The 20206-nt window shown below is 47.8% G+C and overlaps 1 protein-coding gene across 2 annotated transcripts in view; it reads right to left on the reverse strand.

The window, feature by feature from the left end:
* The window catches only part of LOC138276106 (zinc finger protein 271-like), a 33052-nt gene extending 13973 nt beyond the window's left edge, over positions 1 to 19079 (reverse strand). Inside the window, exons 1-2 of one of the 2 annotated variants that reach the window (XM_069219160.1) lie at positions 18864 to 19079; positions 12131 to 12236 (exon numbers count right to left, since the gene is read on the reverse strand). The gene's annotated coding sequence lies outside the window, so the exon portion shown is untranslated. The remainder of the gene's footprint in view (positions 1 to 12130; positions 12237 to 18863) is intronic. The other variant, XM_069219161.1, reaches the window with a different exon arrangement.
* Positions 19080 to 20206: the final 1127 nt, after the last annotated feature.

Genomic DNA, 20206 nt, shown 5'->3' on the forward strand with positions numbered 1-20206 from the left:
CATTCCCATCATAGCTCTGTTTCTAGAAATGTCCCTCCCACCAACCCTGATGACAGAATGTTAGAGAGGGAACTCAATAAGTTGAGGGTGGAACAAACCAGACTGAAGATTAAAAAGCAACAGCTGGATTTGGATAGACAGTCTTTTGAATTAGAGAAGGAAAGACAGAAGTTGGGTTTAGATACCCATGGTGGCAGCAGCAGTATTCCCCATAGTCATCCTGCAAAAGAGCATGATTCCAGGAATCTGCACAGGATAGTTCCCCCTTATAAGGAGGGGGATGACATTAACAAGTGGTTTGCTGCACTTGAGAGGGCCTGTGTTGTACAGGATGTCCCTCAAAGGCAGTGGGCTGCTATCCTATGGCTATCATTTAGTGGAAAAGGTAGGGATAGGCTCCTTACTGTGAAAGAAAATGATGCTAATAATTTCCAAGTTCTTAAGAATGCACTCCTGGATGGTTATGGCTTAACCACTGAACAGTACAGGATAAAGTTCAGAGAGACCAAAAAGGAGTCTTCACAAGACTGGGTTGATTTCATTGACCATTCAGTGAAGGCCTTGGAGGGGTGGTTATATGGCAGTCAAGTTACTGATTATGACAGCCTGTATAACTTGATCCTGAGAGAGCATATTCTTAATAATTGTGTGTCTGATTTGTTGCACCAGTACTTGGTGGACTCTGATCTGACCTCTCCCCAAGAATTGGGAAAGAAGGCAGACAAATGGGTCAGAACAAGAGTGAACAGAAAAGTTCATACAGGGGGTGACAAAGATGGCAACAAAAAGAAGGATGGTAAGTCTTCAGACAAGGGTGGGGACAAATCTAAAAATGAGTCTTCATCAGGCCCACAAAAACACTCTGGTGGGGGTGGTGGGTCCAAATCCTCCTTTAATCAGAACAAGGAAAAGAAACCATGGTGCTATTTATGTAAAATAAAAGGCCATTGGACAACAGATCCCAGTTGTCCAAAGAAAGGCACCACTGCTCCTACCACTACAACCCCTACTGCTACACCTAGTGTCCCTACTAATAGCAGTGGTGGTGGGAGCAAACCTACTAATAGCCAATCCAAGGGAGTAGCTGGGCTCACTTTTGGTAACTTAGTTGGGGTTGGTCTGATTAGGGAGACCACAGAGGCTACTTTAGTCTCTGAAGGGGCTATTGATTTAGCCACTTTGGTTGCTTGCCCCCATAACTTGGAGAAGTACAAGCAACTAACCCTAATAAATGGTGTTGAGGTCCAGGCCTACAGGGACACAGGTGCCAGTGTCACAATGGTGATTGAGAAACTGGTGCACCCTGAACAACACATACTTGGACACCAGTACCAAGTAACCGATGCTCACAACATAACACAAAGCCACCCCATGGCTGTTGTAAATCTAAACTGGGGGGGGGGTAACTGGTCCAAAGAAAGTTGTGGTAGCTTCAGATTTACCTGTAGACTGTCTATTAGGGAATGATTTGGAGACATCAGCTTGGTCAGATGTGGAGTTGGAGGCCCATGCAGCAATGCTGGGCATCCCAGGGCATATTTTTGCTTTGACAAGGGCTGAGGCCAAAAAGCAAAAAGGACAGGGAAGCTTGGATCCTGGAACAATGGACCAAGTGCTCCCTAAAGCTAGGGGTAGTAGAAGCAAACCACTTCCTACTATCCCTCCCTCTACAGTGGATTCTACTTCTGAGGAAGAAGAATTCCCTCCCTGTGCAGAACCTACACCAGAGGAGCTGGAAGCAGACACTGCTGAGCTTTTGGGTGAAGGGGGGCCTGCCAGAGAGGAGCTGAGTGTGGCACAGCAAACCTGTCCCACATTAGAGGGTCTCAGACAGCAAGCTGTCAAACAGGCTAATGGGGATGTCAGTGACTCTCACAGAGTTTACTGGGAGGACAACCTCTTGTACACTGAGCATAGGGATCCTAAACCTGGAGCTGCCAGGAGATTAGTGATTCCTCAGGAGTACAGAAAGTTCCTCCTAACACTGGCACATGACATTCCCCTAGCTGGGCACCTGGGTCAAATGAAAACTTGGGACAGATTGGTTCCATTGTTTCATTGGCCTAGGATGTCTGAGGACACAAAGGAATTTTGTAAGTCCTGTGAAACCTGTCAAGCCAGTGGCAAGACAGGTGGCACTCCAAAGGCACCCCTTATCCCACTGCCTGTGGTTGGGGTTCCCTTTGAAAGGGTAGGGGTTGACATAGTTGGCCCCCTTGACCCTCCTACTGCTTCAGGCAATAGGTTTATCTTGGTGGTAGTGGACCATGCCACAAGATATCCTGAAGCTATTCCTTTAAGGACCACTACAGCTCCTGCAGTGGCAAAGGCCCTCCTGGGAATATTTTCCAGGGTGGGCTTCCCAAAGGAAGTAGTATCAGACAGAGGAAGCAATTTCATGTCTGCATACTTAAAGGCCATGTGGAAGGAGTGTGGTGTAACGTACAAGTTCACAACACCCTATCATCCACAAACAAATGGACTGGTGGAGAGATTTAATAAAACTCTCAAAGGCATGATTATGGGTCTCCCTGAAAAACTCCGCAGGAGATGGGATATCCTTCTACCATGCCTCCTTTTTGCCTACAGGGAGGTACCCCAGAAAGGAGTGGGCTTCAGCCCCTTTGAACTTCTTTTTGGACACCCTGTTAGGGGTCCACTCACACTTGTAAAGGAGGGTTGGGAACAACCTTTAAAAGCTCCTAAGCAGGATATTGTGGATTATGTACTTGGCCTCAGATCAAGGATGGCTGAGTACATGAAAAAGGCCAGTAAAAACCTTCAGGCCAGCCAAGAGCTCCAGAAGCAATGGCATGATCAGAAGGCTGTTTTGGTTCAGTACCAACCAGGGCAGAAAGTGTGGGTCTTGGAGCCTGTGGCCCCAAGAGCACTCCAAGATAAATGGAGTGGACCCCACACAATTGTTGAAAAGAAGGGTGAAGTCACCTACTTGGTTGACTTAGGCACTGCCAGGAGTCCCCTTAGGGTGCTCCATGTCAACCGCCTGAAACCCTACTATGACAGGGCTGATCTCACCCTGCTCATGGCAACTGATGAGGGACAGGAAGAAGACAGTGATCCTCTACCTGATCTCTTCTCTTCCACAGAACAAGATGCTCTTGTGGAAGGTGTAGTTTTGGCTGATTGTCTTACTGCTGAGCAGAAAGACAATTGCATAAATCTCCTAGGACAATTTTCAGAACTCTTCTCTACTGTGCCAGGCACCACTTCTTGGTGTGAGCACACTATAGATACTGGAGACAGTTTACCTGTCAAAAGTAAGATCTATAGGCAGCCTGACCATGTCAGGGACTGCATAAAGAATGAAGTTCAGAAAATGTTGGAACTAGGAGTGGTTGAGCACTCTGACAGTCCATGGGCTTCTCCTGTGGTACTGGGACCAAAACCCAATTCTAAAGATGGAAAGAAGGAAATGCGGTTTTGTGTAGACTATAGAGGGCTCAACTTGGTAACCAAAACTGATGCTCACCCTATACCCAGGGCAGATGAGCTTATAGATACACTGGCATCTGCCAAGTATCTAAGCACTTTTGATTTGACTGCAGGGTATTGGCAGATCAAATTGTCAGAAGATGCTAAACCTAAGACTGCATTTTCTACCATTGGAGGACATTACCAGTTTACTGTAATGCCTTTTGGTTTGAAAAATGCACCTGCCACTTTTCAGAGGTTGGTGAACACAGTCCTGCAAGGGCTGGAAGCTTTCAGTGCAGCATATTTGGACGATATAGCTGTCTTTAGCTCCAGCTGGGATGATCACCTGGTCCACCTATGGAAAGTTTTGGAGGCCCTGCAAAAGGCAGGCCTCACTATCAAGGCTTCAAAGTGCCAGATAGGGCAGGGTAAGGTGGTTTATCTGGGACACCTTGTTGGTGGGGAACAGATTGCACCACTTCAGGGGAAAATCCAAACTATTATTGATTGGGTTCCCCCTACCACTCAGACTCAGGTGAGAGCCTTCCTAGGCCTCACTGGGTATTACAGGAGGTTCATTAAGAATTATGGCTCCATTGCAGCCCCTCTTAATGACCTCACATCCAAGAAAATGCCTAAAAAGGTATTATGGACAGCAAACTGTCAGAAAGCTTTTGAGGAGCTGAAGCAGGCCATGTGCTCTGCACCTGTCCTGAAAAGCCCTTGTTACTCTAAAAAATTCTATGTCCAAACTGATGCATCTGAATTAGGAGTAGGGGCAGTCCTATCACAACTTAATTCTGAGGGCCAGGATCAACCTGTTGCTTTTATTAGTAGGAGGTTGACCCCTAGAGAAAAGCGTTGGTCTGCCATTGAGAGGGAGGCCTTTGCTGTGGTCTGGGCTCTGAAGAAGTTGAGGCCATACCTGTTTGGCACTCACTTCATTGTTCAGACAGACCACAAACCTCTACTTTGGCTAAAACAAATGAAAGGTGAAAATCCTAAATTGTTGAGGTGGTCCATATCCCTACAGGGAATGGACTATACAGTGGAACATAGACCTGGGAGTAGCCACTCCAATGCAGATGGACTCTCCAGATATTTCCACTTAGACAATGAAGACTCATCAGGTCATGGCTAGTCTTATTGTCCTTCGTTTGGGGGGGGGTTGTGTAGGAAAGTACCATCTTGCCTGGCATGTTACCCCCATTTTTCACTGTATATATGTTGTTTTAGTTGTATGTGTCACTGGGACCCTGGTAACCCAGGGCCCCAGTGCTCATAAGTGTGCCTGAATGTGTTACCTGTGTAGTGACTAACTGTCTCACTGAGGATCTGCTAATCAGAACCTCAGTGGTTATGCTCTCTCATTTCTTTCCAAATTGTCACTAACAGGCTAGTGACCATTTTTACCAATTTACATTGGCTTACTGGAACACCCTTATAATTCCCTAGTATATGGTACTGAGGTACCCAGGGTATTGGGGTTCCAGGAGATCCCTATGGGCTGCAGCATTTCTTTTGCCACCCATAGGGAGCTCTGACAAATCTTACACAGGCCTGCCACTGCAGCCTGAGTGAAATAACGTCCACGTTATTTCACAGCCATTTTACACTGCACTTAAGTAACTTATAAGTCACCTATATGTCTAACCTTTACCTGGTAAAGGTTAGGTGCAAAGTTACTTAGTGTGAGGGCACCCTGGCACTAGCCAAGGTGCCCCCACATTGTTCAGAGCCAATTCCCTGAACTTTGTGAGTGAGGGGACACCATTACACGTGTGCACTACATATAGGTCACTACCTATATGTAGCTTCACCATGGTAACTCCGAATATGGCCATGTAACATGTCTATGATCATGGAATTGCCCCCTCTATGCCATCCTGGCATAGTTGGCACAATCCCATGATCCCAGTGGTCTGTAGCACAGACCCTGGTACTGCCAAACTGCCCTTCCTGGGGTTTCACTGCAGCTGCTGCTGCTGCCAACCCCTCAGACAGGCAGCTGCCCTCCTGGGGTCCAGCCAGGCCTGGCCCAGGATGGCAGAACAAAGAACTTCCTCTGAGAGAGGGTGTGACACCCTCTCCCTTTGGAAAATGGTGTGAAGGCAGGGGAGGAGTAGCCTCCCCCAGCCTCTGGAAATGCTTTGTTGGGCACAGATGTGCCCAATTCTGCATAAGCCAGTCTACACCGGTTCAGGGACCCCTTAGCCCCTGCTCTGGCGCGAAACTGGACAAAGGAAAGGGGAGTGACCACTCCCCTGACCTGCACCTCCCCTGGGAGGTGTCCAGAGCTCCTCCAGTGTGCTCCAGACCTCTGCCATCTTGGAAACAGAGGTGCTGCTGGCACACTGGACTGCTCTGAGTGGCCAGTGCCACCAGGTGACGTCAGAGACTCCTTGTGATAGGCTCCTTCAGGTGTTGCTAGCCTATCCTCTCTCCTAGGTAGCCAAACCCTCTTTTCTGGCTACTTAGGGTCTCTGTCTCTGGGGAAACTTTAGATAACGAATGCATGAGCTCAGCCGAGTTCCTCTGCATCTCTCTCTTCACCTTCTGATAAGGAATCGACCGCTGACCGCGCTGGAAGCCTGCAAACCTGCAACATAGTAGCAAAGACGACTACTGCAACTCTGTAACGCTGATCCTGCCGCCTTCTCGACTGTTTTCCTGCTTGTGCATGCTGTGGGGGTAGTCTGCCTCCTCTCTGCACCAGAAGCTCCGAAGAAATCTCCCGTGGGTCGACGGAATCTTCCCCCTGCAACCGCAGGCACCAAAAAGCTGCATTACCGGTCCCTTGGGTCTCCTCTCAGCACGACGAGCGAGGTCCCTCGAATCCAGCGACGCTGTCCAAGTGACCCCCACAGTCCAGTGACTCTTCAGCCCAAGTTTGGTGGAGGTAAGTCCTTGCCTCACCTCGCTGGGCTGCATTGCTGGGAACCGCGACTTTGCAGCTACTCCGGCCCCTGTGCACTTCCGGCGGAAATCCTTTGTGCACAGCCAAGCCTGGGTCCACGGCACTCTAACCTGCATTGCACGACTTTCTAAGTTGGTCTCCGGCGACGTGGGACTCCTTTGTGCAACTTCGGCGAGCACCGTTTCACGCATCCTCGTAGTGCCTGTTTCTGGCACTTCTCCGGGTGCTACCTGCTTCAGTGAGGGCTCTTTGTCTTGCTCGACGTCCCCTTTCTCTTCAGGTCCAATTTGCGACCTCCTGGTCCCTCCTGGGCCCCAGCAGCGTCCAAAAACGCCAAACGCACAATTTGCAGCTAGCCAGGCTTGTTGGCGTCCTTCCGGCGGGAAAACACTTCTGCACGACTCTCCAAGGCGAGAGGGATCCGTCCACCAAAGGGGAAGTCTCTAGCCCTTTTCGTTCCTGCAGAAACCTCAGCTTCTTCTGTCCAGTCGAAGCTTCTTTGCACCCGCAGCTGGCATTTCCTGGGCATCTGCCCATCTCCGACTTGCTTGTGACTTTTGGACTTGGTCCCCTTGTTCCACAGGTATCCTAGATTGGAAATCCACAGTTGTTGCATTGCTGGTTTGTGTCTTTCCTGCATTATTCCTCTAACTCGACTATTTTGTCCTTAGGGGAACTTTAGTGCACTTTGCACTCACTTTTCAGGGTCTTGGGGAGGGTTATTTTTCTAACTCTCACTATTTTCTAATAGTCCCAGCGACCCTCTACAAGGTCACATAGGTTTGGGGTCCATTCGTGGTTCGCATTCCACTTTTGGAGTATATGGTTTGTGTTGCCCCTATCCCTATGTTTCCCCATTGCATCCTATTGTAACTATACATTGTTTGCACTGTTTTCTAAGACTATACTGCATATTTTTGCTATTGTGTATATATATCTTGTGTATATTTCCTATCCTCTCACTGAGGGTACACTCTAAGATACTTTGGCATATTGTCATAAAAATAAAGTACCTTTATTTTTAGTATAACTGTGTATTGTGTTTTCTTATGATATTGTGCATATGACACTAAGTGGTACTGTGGTAGCTTCACACGTCTCCTAGTTCAGCCTAAGCTGCTCTGCTAAGCTACCATTATCTATCAGCCTAAGCTGCTAGACACCCTATACACTAATAAGGGATAACTGGGCCTGGTGCAAGGTGCAAGTACCCCTTAGTACTCACTACAAGCCAGTCCAGCCTCCTACACCCGGTTCCAGTCTGCCAGCAGGTAAGTACCCGCGACTTCGGAGGGCAGACCAGGGGGGTTTTGTAGGGCACCAGGGGGGACACAAGCAGGCACAGAAAGTACACCCTCAGTGGAACTGGGGCGGCCGGGTGCAGAGTGCAAACAGGCGTCGGGTTTTCAATAGGATTCAATGGGGAGACCCGGGGGTCTCTTCAGCGATGCAGGCAGGCACAGGGGGGCTCCTCGAGGTAGCCACCACCTGGGCTAGGAAAAGGGTCGCCTGGGGGTCGTTCCTGCACTGGAGTTCGGTTCCTTCAGGTCCTGGGGTCTGCGGGTGCAGAGTGTTTTCCAGGCGTCGGGTTCCTTGAAACAGGCAGTCGCGGTCAGGGGGAGCCTCTGGATTCCCTCTGCAGGCGTCGCTGTGGGGGCTCAGGGGGGTCAACTCTGGCTACTCACGGGCTCGCAGTCTCCTTGAAGTGGGGAGACAGGCCGGTAGGGCTGGGGCCAAAGCAGTTGGTGTCTCCGTCTTCTCTGCAGGGCTTCAGGTCAGCAGTCCTTCTTCGTCTTCAGGTTGCAGGAATCTATCTTCCTCGGTTCTGGGAGCCCCTAAATACTCAATTTAGGGGTGTGTTTAGGTCTGGGAAGATAGTAGCCAATGGCTACTAGCCCTGAGGGTGGCTATACCCTCTTTGTGTCTCCTCCCTGTGGGGAGGGGTGGCACATCCCTAATCCTATTGGGGGAATCCTCCATCTGCAAGATGGAGGATTTCTAAAAGTCAGAGTCATCTCAGCTCTGGACACCTTAGGGGCTGTCCTAACTGGGGGATGACTCCTCCTTGTTTTTCTCATTATCTCCTCCAGCCTTGCCGCCAAAAGTGGGGGCAGTGGCCGGAGGGGCGGGCATCTCCACTAGCTGGGATGCCCTGTGGTGCTGTAACAAAGGGGGTGAGCCTTTGAGGCTCACCGCCAGGTGTTACAGTTCCTGCAGGGGGAGGTTAGAAGCACCTCCACCCAGTACAGGCTTTGTTACTGGCCACAGAGTGACAAAGGCACTCTCCCCATGTGGCCAGCAACATGTCTGGTGTGTGGCAGGCTGGAAAAACTAGTCGGCCCACACTGGAAGTCGGGTATGTTTTCAGGGGGCATCTCTAAGATGCCCTCAGGGTGTATTTTTACAATAAAGTGCACACTGGCATCAGTGTGCATTTATTGTGCTGAGAAGTTTGATACCAAACTTCACAGTTTTCAGTGTAGCCATTATGGTGCTGTGGAGTTCGGGTTTGACAGACTCCCAGACCATATACTCTTATGGCTACCCTGCACTTACAATGTCTAAGGTTTTGCTTAGACACAGTAGGGGCATAGTGCTCATGCACCTATGCCCTCACCTGTGGTATAGTGTACCCTGCCTTAGGGCTGTAAGGCCTGCTAGAGGGGTGACTTACCTATGCCACAGGCAGTGTGAGGTTGGCATGGCACCCTGAGGGGAGTGCCATGTCGACTTAGTCATTTTCTCCCCACCAGTACACACCAGCTGGCAAGCAGTGTGTCTGTGCTGAGTGAGGGGTCCCTAGGGTGGCATAATGCATGCTGCAGCCCTTAGAGACCTTCCCTGGCATCAGGGCCCTTGGTACCAGGGGTACCAGTTACAAGGGACTTACCTGGGACCCAGGGTTGTGCCAATTGTGGAGACAAAGGTACAGTTTAGGGAAAGAACACTGGTGCTGGGGCTTGGTTAGCAGGCCTCAGCACACTTTCAAATCATAACTTGGCACCAGCAAAGGCAAAAAGTCAGGGGGTAACCATGCCAAGGAGGCATTTCCTTACAACTTATATCAATTGTTCGCTCAAAAGGCAGTCACTCTTTACTTGCTCAAAAGATTTTATTTCAGCATGATGGAGTATATCACCTATTTTATTGCATCTCTCCTCTCTTCCCTGCCTAACAGACTATCTGTCCAGATCCGGCTAAAGTCCGGATTCCAGTACAGGGGTGTAAAGAGGACTGCATGTTCCGTGAGCCCTAACTGTTCTCCTATTGTGCCCCATGTTTGCAGTGTTGTCCTAGTTATGAGAGAATGTGTCAAGCTGGTGGCCCTACACTTTGGTTTTTGCCACAGGATTTACCGGAGGAAGGCTGCTGCCAATTGACGGCCAATAAAGCACAACTGATGCTCTGATCTTGCCCTAGACCATACTAATAGGAAGCTCAGATGTGTGGCTTATAATAGGCCTTAAAACCCGGGCTCCCCACACCTTGACTGGTCAGGGGCTGGTTGGGACGTTTTGTTGACATTCTAGATTTTTACTAAACTCAATTTGAACTTGCCTTGAAATTTCCTTTGCAGAGACGGAGACAATACCTCCCTCCATTCAGAAGGCATTAATTACAGTGCTGCCCAAGCTGGGGAAATACCGCACAATGCTCTGTGTACATGCCAATCTCCTGAATGTGGATGCCAACATATTCACAAACATACTAGCCCATGAGAGAAACTTGTTTGAATTTGGCCCAACCTTGGTTAACCGGGTCTTTAACAGCTATACCAATCCACAAATAGTGAGCATAGATGGAGCTATGTCACCACCACTAAACATAGTCGGGCATATGACATGATAGCCCTCTCTCTCCCCTCCATTCCACTCTGTATATAGAGCTGACGGCTGAGAGAGTGAAGTGCAACACTAACTTTACAAGAATAAAAATCACCAGGAATAACCACAATCTGTCCCTCTATGCATGCAACATGTTGGTGTTCTTGAGCAACCCAACAAACACCCTGATTTAGAACTCGTGGACGGGTTACTCCATCACAACTGTGACAGATTTCCCTTCCGCCAAAATCTAAATCCCATTATCTTGAGGGATTTAGATTTTAGCGGATGGGATATCTGTCACCATGGTGAAGGAATAACCCATCCGCTGAGTTCTAAGTCAGGACCTAAGTCTCTGCCAGCACGTATAAAAGAAATTAACTGCTTTAGCGAAGTATCAGGCTTTAGCCTTTATCTTGAACAAGCATTAGAAAAGCCAATAGTTCTTGCTTATGTGAGACCTATTGGCTTTGTCAATGTTGTTGTACAGAAGCCTAGTGCTTCACAGTATAGCTGAAAGTTAGAAAAATAGTGCTGTGATGCGAACAGCGCTGGCCACATCATGGCGCTTTTTTTTGGGCGGGAGGAACAGGGCAAGCAACATAACATGGGAGGGGGGGCAGGGCAAGTTACAACACAGGGGGAGTAACAATATAATAACATATATAATAGAATAACAATGTAAGTGGGCAGGGGGTTGGGGCAAACAACAACTAAGGGCGGATGCAAGGAAGGAAACAAGGCAAGCAACGTAGTGAGGGAGGATGGTGGGGGATGGGACAGCAATTCAACCCAGAAGGGGAGCATGGGGCCCAGGGCAAACAGGAACAAAGGGGGAAGCACCAACAAAAAAAAAATCAAGCAACAACAATGGAGCAAGCAACTGGACGGGCAAGCAACAACAGAGCAAGAAACTGGACAGGCAAACAACAACAACAGAGCAAGAAACTGGACAGGCAAGCAACAACAATGTGGAAGGTGGGTGGGAGGACAGGACAATCAATAAAATGTTGGGAGGAAGGGGCAAGCAACAAGGCAGGAGGGAGGGGGGTGAGGAAAGCACACAAGTGATAGGGCAAGCAATGATGGGAAGAAAACATATTACTTCTGAATTCTGACAACTAGCAATGGAAGGACACACAGTGGGCAAGGAAACAGTACTTAGAAGAGAAGAAAGGAAATAAGAATGAAGACAAAGCTAACCAATAGTACGCAATGGATGGTCTCTAAGCCCCCTGTAAGCAAACAAAATGTCTCACAAGACCAACATACTGGGGCAAGATGATGCCTTGTTTCCCACTACCCGGTTCAGACCTCTGTATGCATATATTTATCTACGCAGAAAGAGCTGGGAAAAAGGTTCGAAAAAGGAGCAGTCTTCCTAGGAGGGCGATCAGCTGGGGGTATTCTGAGTGGTACGCACAACAAGGTGTAGCATCCCAGAGAAAACAGCAATTTGTAGGGCTACAATTATCACTGTAATGATTTACTTCATTAGGTCCAGGGATTGTTCTTATCAGGATGCAGAGACTATTTAATTATAGAGATATATATCACCCAAACTAAAAGCTTCCACTCTTGACACTTTTGAAGGGATTAAAAGCATCGATCTTTCGACCTCTGTACATAAAAAATAAAAAAGATCTTTAAAATCTTGCTGCTGATGTAGCCCAGTAGGTACTGTACACCACAATAAATGTGGAATGTGACCCGACGATGAAGCATGCCTTCTTGGATGGTGAGGGTCTGAGCGTGTGATGAGGATAATCCCTGGGCCTAATGAGATAAATCGCAATAGGGATAATTGTAGCCCTAAAAATTAATGTCTTTTTTCTGGAACATCACAACTTGTTGTGTAGACTTATGACTTAGGAGGAAGTGTGGTGGTCCAATCCAATCCTCTATTTCTATTGATATTAAGAGCTACTCCCAGTTATATACTAATATGACTTACCAGATGCAAGACGTGTGGAGTTTGCATCTCAGAAGATTTACTGATCGAACCTCTGTCATATGACTGTGCAGGTGGTGTGTGGTAAAATGGCTGTGATATTCTGCAGCTGAAAAAAAAACAATTACTTTATTTAGGGATAGATATACACATTCTTTGATGGACAGATCATACCTCATGTTTTCTCATTAAATGAAAACAAGGAAACACCTCAGCACAAGAGATGGATTGCTGCCATTGGGCGCATGCAGTAATGTACGGACTTGTGTGGTAGACCACTAGCATCCTGGAGGAAATCTTGTGAGGAACTGGATATTTCTTAAGAAGATCAACCTCTTGCAAGACTTTGTGGCAGCCACTTTTAGCAATAGATATAAAACTAAAGCGTGGATGTTTGGACATTGCTGTAGACAGTTAAGCAGGGTGCAGTAGCTGAACACACCTAGCACAACGCTCAGGATCAAGAGCTGGAAGAAGCGCTGGCCGCAGCAGCTGAACACACCAAGCACGACGCTCAGGATCAAGAGCTGGAAGAAGCGCTGGGGCAGCGCCTGAACACACCTAGCACAACGCTCAGGATCAAGGGCTGGAAGAAGCGCTGGTCGCAGCAGCTGAACACGCCTAGCACAACGCTCAGGATCTAGAGCTGGAAGAAGCGCTGACCACAGCAGCTGAACACGCCTAGCACAACGCTCAGGATGAAGAGCTGGAAGAAGCGCTGGCCACAGCAGCTGAACACACCTAGCACAACGCTCAGGATCAAGAGCTGGAGGAAGCGCTGGCCGCAGCAGCTGAACACATCTAGCACAACGCTCAGGATGAAGAGCTGGAAGAAGCGCTGACCACAGTAGCTGAACACACCTAGCACAACACTCAGGATCAAGAGCTGGAAGAAGCGCTGACCACAGCAGCTGAACACACCTAGCACAACGTTCAGGATGAAGAGCTGGAAGAAGCACTGGCCACAGCAGCTGAACACATCTAGCACAACGCTCAGGATGAAGAGCTGGAAAAAGCGCTGGCCACAGCAGCTGAACACGCCTAGCAAAACGCTCAGGATGAAGAGCTGGAAGAAGCGCTGACCACAGCAGCTGAACACACCTAGCACAACGTTCAGGATGAAGAGCTGGTAGAAGCGCTGACCACAGCAGCTAAAAACACTCTCCTGGACATCCCACCTGGGCACTCTCAGGTAGGAGCTGTCAGGTAAAAGAGCTGGTGAGCAAGTTATTCATTTGAGTTATTCACTCTCCAGGAGCGGTGAAGTAGTAAAGACAATCAGTCACTGCATCCTCTGGTTAATGGTGAGAATTCAGATATAGCACAACTTAATAAAACACACACAATAAGACAAATGTCCTAACAGTCCTACAGCTTCAAAAACAGGTAATCAACCGGTACAATAAGCACTGGCAACAGATAAATTCATCAAGAGGTACAACAAGCATTGGCAAAGCTAATAGGTCTGAGAGATACTGGCTTTGTCAATTTCTTTTAGCCATGTTATATAGCAGCGCAGTTCAGGTTGTTGTTCTTCCGGCCTTCTCCTCAGCAATGCAGGTGATAGTTTATGGATATCTGTGTGATTTTTCAACCTTTCTCTTACTCTGGATGTGGCATCACTGAAGGCTGGACCAGGATTCTGACTATTCCATTGCTCGTCTGAGGATCTGCTTGACACCCACTCATGTCCTAATGAATACTAAATGCTTAAAGATGAACAAAGATAAAACAAATTATTTTCTTCGGTGGCACATCATCAAATGGGAAGCAAGACTTTTGGCCCACGTCGGTCGGGCTGAAGAAGTTAAGAACCTGAACAGCACATTTGACTGTGACCTCTGATTTCATCCTCAAACTGTGGATCATTGAAATTATTTTGCATTCCACCTATTTCTAAAAGAATGGAGGGGGTGAAAGTATTTATGTCTTCTGGCTAGACTATCTATCTCAGTTTGCTGGAGGCTGCATGGGCGAGACGGCAACAGATTCAGAATGTGTTGGTAATACTAGCGTTGAGGTGCATACATTTCATCATGTCCTTAACCTCGCTTCCAAGCAAAAAAATATTTATTTTAAACTTATTCACAGGGGAATTAAAGTAAGCCATGTAAAGCAATAAGGGTTGTGTGGACCTTTACAAAGGCACCACTGCATTAAAAGCCAGCTTCCTACACCCACCATCTTGTGCAGTCATAGAAACTTTGTCCCAAATGGGCACCCACCATGCTTCCTGCAATTTCTGAATCACAAGTGAGGCATGCAAACGCAGGAACACACATGCATGTAAAAGGACACATCTATCTGGAGTTCCCCTGTGGTGTCATTGAGTCATGTATTCTATTGCTGGTTCATTTTTTGGTGCAAGTCTACAACGTTATTGGGAGCGCCCATGGAAAGTGATGGGCAAAAGGAAGGCAACTGAGGGAGGGGCTGAAGTGGTGGGAAAGAAGTGTAAAAAGAGTTTGAAGAAAATTGGAGGAAGCAGTGTGCTTGATCGCATTCACAACCTTTTGGTAGATTATGAGGAGATTTTAGCTCCAGGGGTTGACGCTTTGCCCTCCCAGAGCCCCTCTCAGAGCCCCTTGTCCCATGCAGTTGCTAAAAAGCAAGACAGCATTCCTAGCATGTTTTGAGAAGTAGAAAAAAGGCTCAGAGCATAGATAAATCATCATCATGCAGCAATAATGGCCCAGTGGCAGGCCTAGAGACAGCTACCCGGTCTTCAACAGTGCCTCCTGATTCCTATATCCCCTGCAGCAATCACTTTTTGTCTCTCCAATGTTTGTCTACAAACTCTCCATTCCGGAGTACTCTTGGTAGCACCCTATTTTGTGATGGGGTGGGGCGCCCTACTGTACACATGGCCAAACCTGCTCTTTCCCAACCCGAGTTGTCTAAATGTATTTGTGATCTAAGGGCAGAAGTAGGGGCACTTAGGTCATCTGGGGTAGGAGTAAGGACTGTTAATAGGAGAACTAAGTCTGATGAGCAGGGTGCCTTTGCTTTTAATAGACCTCATGGGATGACCCTTATTGATTACATACTGATCGATTTGATGCTTTGGCACTTGGTGGATGATATGGTTGTTAGGACCATGTGTGGATACCTGCCTTGCAGGGATTGATACTTCTCTATGTTTTCAAAGTATACTTTTAACAGGAACATGTTGAAAAACAATTCATGAGGGTGAGAATGAGGACGCAGGAAAATGATCTAACTCACAAACACCTTCTTTTTTTCTGCTGGATACTTTTGATTCAGAATAAATTGTGATCCAAGATCATATAAGTGGTACTTCTCCAAGAGGAGATGCAGACAATCAGAACAGACTATGAAAACCATCCCCAAAGGAAGTCTGTAATAGGTTTTGCACAGGATGCCCAAGACTTACCTTCCTAGGACAACTTTCACAAACTCCATAAATATATGCTAAGCTGTCAGTGCTCCTGGGTGAATTTATAAAAGACCCAAAAAGGGTATTGATAGATTTTGGAACCATAAACTGAATTTGTCTGGTCCGCTGTGCAAGATTCGAGATTTATCCTTCACAGCAAAAGATCAAGGTACCCCATTGATTCTCAGATTCTAGTTGGTTGGGCTCAAAGAGTAATTTGTGTCTTAGGCGATGCTAACTGGGCCCTACTGGCCGGATGTCGTACATCCATACTCTTAAGTATCGATCCTAAACTTTGAGATTTAGCAAATAATTAATTAGGTTCTTCAGCTGGAGACCTCCTGTTCACAGATCCTTTGGTTGAAAAGGTAAATAAGTTTGTCCACATATTTACTTCTTCGGATAAGGCCCAATCAACCCTGAACTGCGTTTTCCAGCCAAATCTTTTTACTAGGGATGGGAGGGGCCACCTCTCCTACCAGACTATACTGAGGATTTACCCGTCGCAGGACCACCTGGAACGACAATCAAAGCAGCACCCTCTTCTTTCCTTCCAGAGATCAGAGTGACAGAGGACACTTTCTACATGGAAACATCTGTGGAATTTCAACAAACTCTTCCTTTCAAGGTGAGTTATCAACCTTCTTCCCTCTAGGTTTAGGCGGTATGATTCATCATTTTTACAAAACTGGGAAATAATTACAAAAGATGCATGGGATTTAGGTTTACATGTCGAATTCTAATTGATCCTATCCGAACCAGATTATCAAAAAGATCTCTTTCACAGAGCAGAACCAAATCTTCTTAGATCAGGAGATTTGTTCTCTTTTTCACATCCGACCTTCTACCCTTCATCCCAATGGTTTCTTCAGCAACGTTTTACTTGTAGATAAAAAAAGGAGGAGGATTCTGATTAGTAAAAAAATATCAAGGGATTCATTACACTCCTCATTAAACCCCTGAAGTTGTAATTAATTAAGCCATTAATCCCAATAGAGTGGGAAATGTTTACACAAACATACAGCAATCAATATTCGACTACCAATGTCAGGTGCAAGATCTCTGGACTTCCCCAGCACCTGGCTATATCTTACAGACAGTCCTAAGTGCCAGAATACACAGCATTGTGTTATATTTTAATACTGTGCTGTTCCTATATTCTAAGTAATTTAATCAGTGTCCTATAAATCATACTGACTGCTTTCACAATCAGTTGCTGTGACAGCATCATATGTACTAGCAGAGCTCCGTCTAGTCTTCTGGATTTATCATAGGTATGGACTCGCAGGGCGTGTCACAGTTGTAGCTACTAGAATACTTCCATACGCCCTAGACTGAACTCCTCTGATAGGTGATGTCTGTCGGATCATCAGACAGTTCCCAGAAAGCAGATTCCTACCAACGCTCAACTATGATAACCACACAAAATTTCACAATTCTGCTGATGCACTGTCCTACTGGCTTGAGCTTTGCCTGTCTGTTTTAGGTCCATGTGTCTTTCCTTGGTCCACTATTGCCAGGATACTTGTGGTCACAGTATGATCGACAGATAAAGCGTGTCTACAGCTCCGGGGACCCAGATAAAAAAGTAGTGCAGTGCAGTGGCAACACTCAAAATGCACTACGATGCATTGCAGCATGTACAGATTTTTCATAGTGCAATAGGATGCAGTGCATTGCACAGATTTCTCACAGTGAAGTAGCATGCAGTGCAGAGTGCACAGATTCCTCATAGTGCAGTAAGATGGAATGCAGTGTGCACAGATTCCTCACAGTGTAGTGCACTGACTCCTCACAGTAGAGTAAGATGCAGTGCAGTGCACAGATTCCTCACAACGCAGTAATATGCAGTACAGTGACACAAATTCCTCATACTGCTGTAGGATGCAGTGCAGTGTGCAGATTCCTCACAGTACAGTAAGATGCAGTGCAGTATCACAAATTCCTCACAGTGCAGTAAGACGCAGTGCAGTGCACAGATTCCTCACAGTGCAATAAGATGCAGTGCAGTGTGCACAGATTCCTCACAGAGCAGTAAGATGCAGTGCAGTAGAGATTCCTCACAGTGCAGTAAGATGCAGTACAGTGTGCAGATTCCTCACAGTACAGTAAGATGCAGTGCAGTTTCCTCAGAGTGCAGTAAGATGTCATGCAGTGCACAGATTCTTCAGTGCAGTAAGATGCAGCTCAGTGCACAGATTTCTCACAGTGCAATATGATGCAGTGTAGAGCACAGATTCCTCAGTGCTGTAGGATGCAGTGCAGCACACAGATCCCCTCTTTAACACAAATGATGATCACAAACACCCCCAGGCTTGGAATGAAAGCCCCCCAGAGGTCCCTGGATAGAAGAGCCCAGCTCAGCCAGGCTCCTGGCAGAGATTCCTCATAGTGCAGTAAGATTCAGTTCCCAGATTGCTCACAGTGCAGTAAAATGCAGTGCACAGATTCCTCACATTGCAGTAAGATGCAGTGCAGTGTACAGATTCCTCACAGTGCAGTAAGATGCAGTGCAGTGCACAGATTCCTCACAGTACAGTAAGATGCAGTGCAGTGTGCACAGATTCCTCTCAGTGCCATAAGATGCAGTGCAGTGATTCCTCACCGTGCAGAAAGATCCACTGCAGTATGCACAGACTTCTCACAGTGCGGTAAGATGCAGTGCAGTGCACAGATCCCTCACAGTGCAGTTAGATGCAGTATAGTGTACAGATTCCTCGCAGTGCAGTAAGATGCAGTGCAGTGTGCCCAGATTCCTCACAGTACAGTAAGATGAAGTGCAGTGTGCAGACTCCTCAGAGTGTAGTAAGATGCAGTGCAGTTTCCTCAGAGTGCAGTAAGATGCAGTGCACAGATTCTTCACAGTGCAGTAAGATGCAGGGCAGTGCACAGATTCCTCAGTGCAGTAAGATGCACTGCAGTGCACAGGTTCCTCACGGTGCAGTAAGATGCAGTGCACAGATTTCTCGCAGTACAATAAGATGCAGTGCAGTGTACAGATTCCTCACAGTGCAGGAAGATGCAGTGCACACATTCCTCACAGTGAAATAGTATGCAGTGACACAGATTCCTCACAGTGCAGTAAGATGCAGTGCACAGATTCTTCACAGTGCAGTAAGATGCAGTGCACAGATTCCTCAGTGCAGTAAGATGCAGTGCAGTGCACAGATCCCCTCTGTAACACAAATGATGACCACAAACACCCCAGGGCCGGAAGGAAAGCCCCCAGAGGTCCCCGGATAGAAGAGCCCAGCTCAGCCCGGCTCCTGGCAGAGATTTCCTCCAGGATTATTCAGTCTATTTCTACAAACACAGCAGAAGGTGCTGACAATCTCCTACCTGAGCAGAAACCTGTGCAGACATTTCCAGGCTCTCTCCTCCTCCTGGGGCTGGGGGGGGGGGGCAGGTGCAGAGTTGGGATCTGTGAGGGTCTGAAGACTAGGATAACTGCACAGACAGAGGGTCCTTCCTCCCTTGCAGCAGGCTAGACAAAGAGGGAGAAGCCGGAAGTGATGTCAGCATCTGCTGCTTGTGCTGGCTCTGCCGCCGTTGACTTGGAAGCACTGCTCAAACACAATTCACACCTGGAAGTGACCGGTTGAACTCGGCAGTTCCCGCGCATGTGCAGACTGCACCAGTCGCCGATAAGTGACAGATACTGATCTCTCGAACATGTGCAGGCTTTATCCCAATCACTCGGTGGTGGACAGACACTGCACCCAGCACGCGCAGACTGCCCCAGTCAACGTACGTGGACAGACACTACCCTCCGGCACATGCGCACACTGCCCCAGTCACCGGACGTGAAACGCTACACCTCTCCTGCACATGCGCAGACTGCCCCAGTCAACGTACGTGGACAGATACTACTCTTTCGCACATGCGCAGACTGCCCCAGCCACCGGACGTGGACAGGCACTTCTCTCCTGCACATGTGCAGACTGTCCAAGTCAAGGGACGTGGACAGACACTACTCTCTCGCACATGCGCACACTGCCCCAGTCACCAGACGTGGACAGACACTACTCTCTCACACATGCGCAGACTGCTCCAGTTGCCGCAAGTTGAAAAGAATCCTTTGTTTGGGCCTCATGTAAACGAGGCAGAAACTCACAGGAAACTAAAAAGGTAATCATTTCTTACCAGGAATCTACATCCTGCGTTTCATGTCAGAGACAAACACCAGACATCAGCCCCTCCACAGACAGGACTGAGGGGGGCTCGGGGTGATGCACCCGGTGCCCCCAAAAGGAAAAGAGGCAGAAAACTCACGAAAAGAGAAAGAAGCAAAAAACATGAATACAACACATTTGTTATCGATACAAAATAAAAAACTGGAGCAGAATCGAAGGGAGCAGGAACATTCCGAGAGGAAATCAGTGCCTTCCTTGCTGTGCAGTCACTCCCTGCGCTGTCACTCACTCACTGACTGCACTGTCACTCACTCACTGTTTTCACTACCTCTCACGCACTGCCACTCACTCACTGCACTGTTACTCACTCCCTGCGCTGCCTCTCACTCCCTGCGCTGCCACTCACTCCCTGTACTGCCACTCACTCACTGCACTGTCACTCACCCCCTGCACTGTCTCTCACTCCCTGCACTGCCTCTCACTCACTTCCTTCCTGCACTGTCACTCACTCCCCGCGCTGCCTCTCACTGTTTGCACTGCCTCTAAATC

Source organism: Pleurodeles waltl, unplaced genomic scaffold (assembly GCF_031143425.1).
Source record: "Pleurodeles waltl isolate 20211129_DDA unplaced genomic scaffold, aPleWal1.hap1.20221129 scaffold_37, whole genome shotgun sequence".
Taxonomy (NCBI): Eukaryota; Metazoa; Chordata; class Amphibia; order Caudata; family Salamandridae; genus Pleurodeles; species Pleurodeles waltl.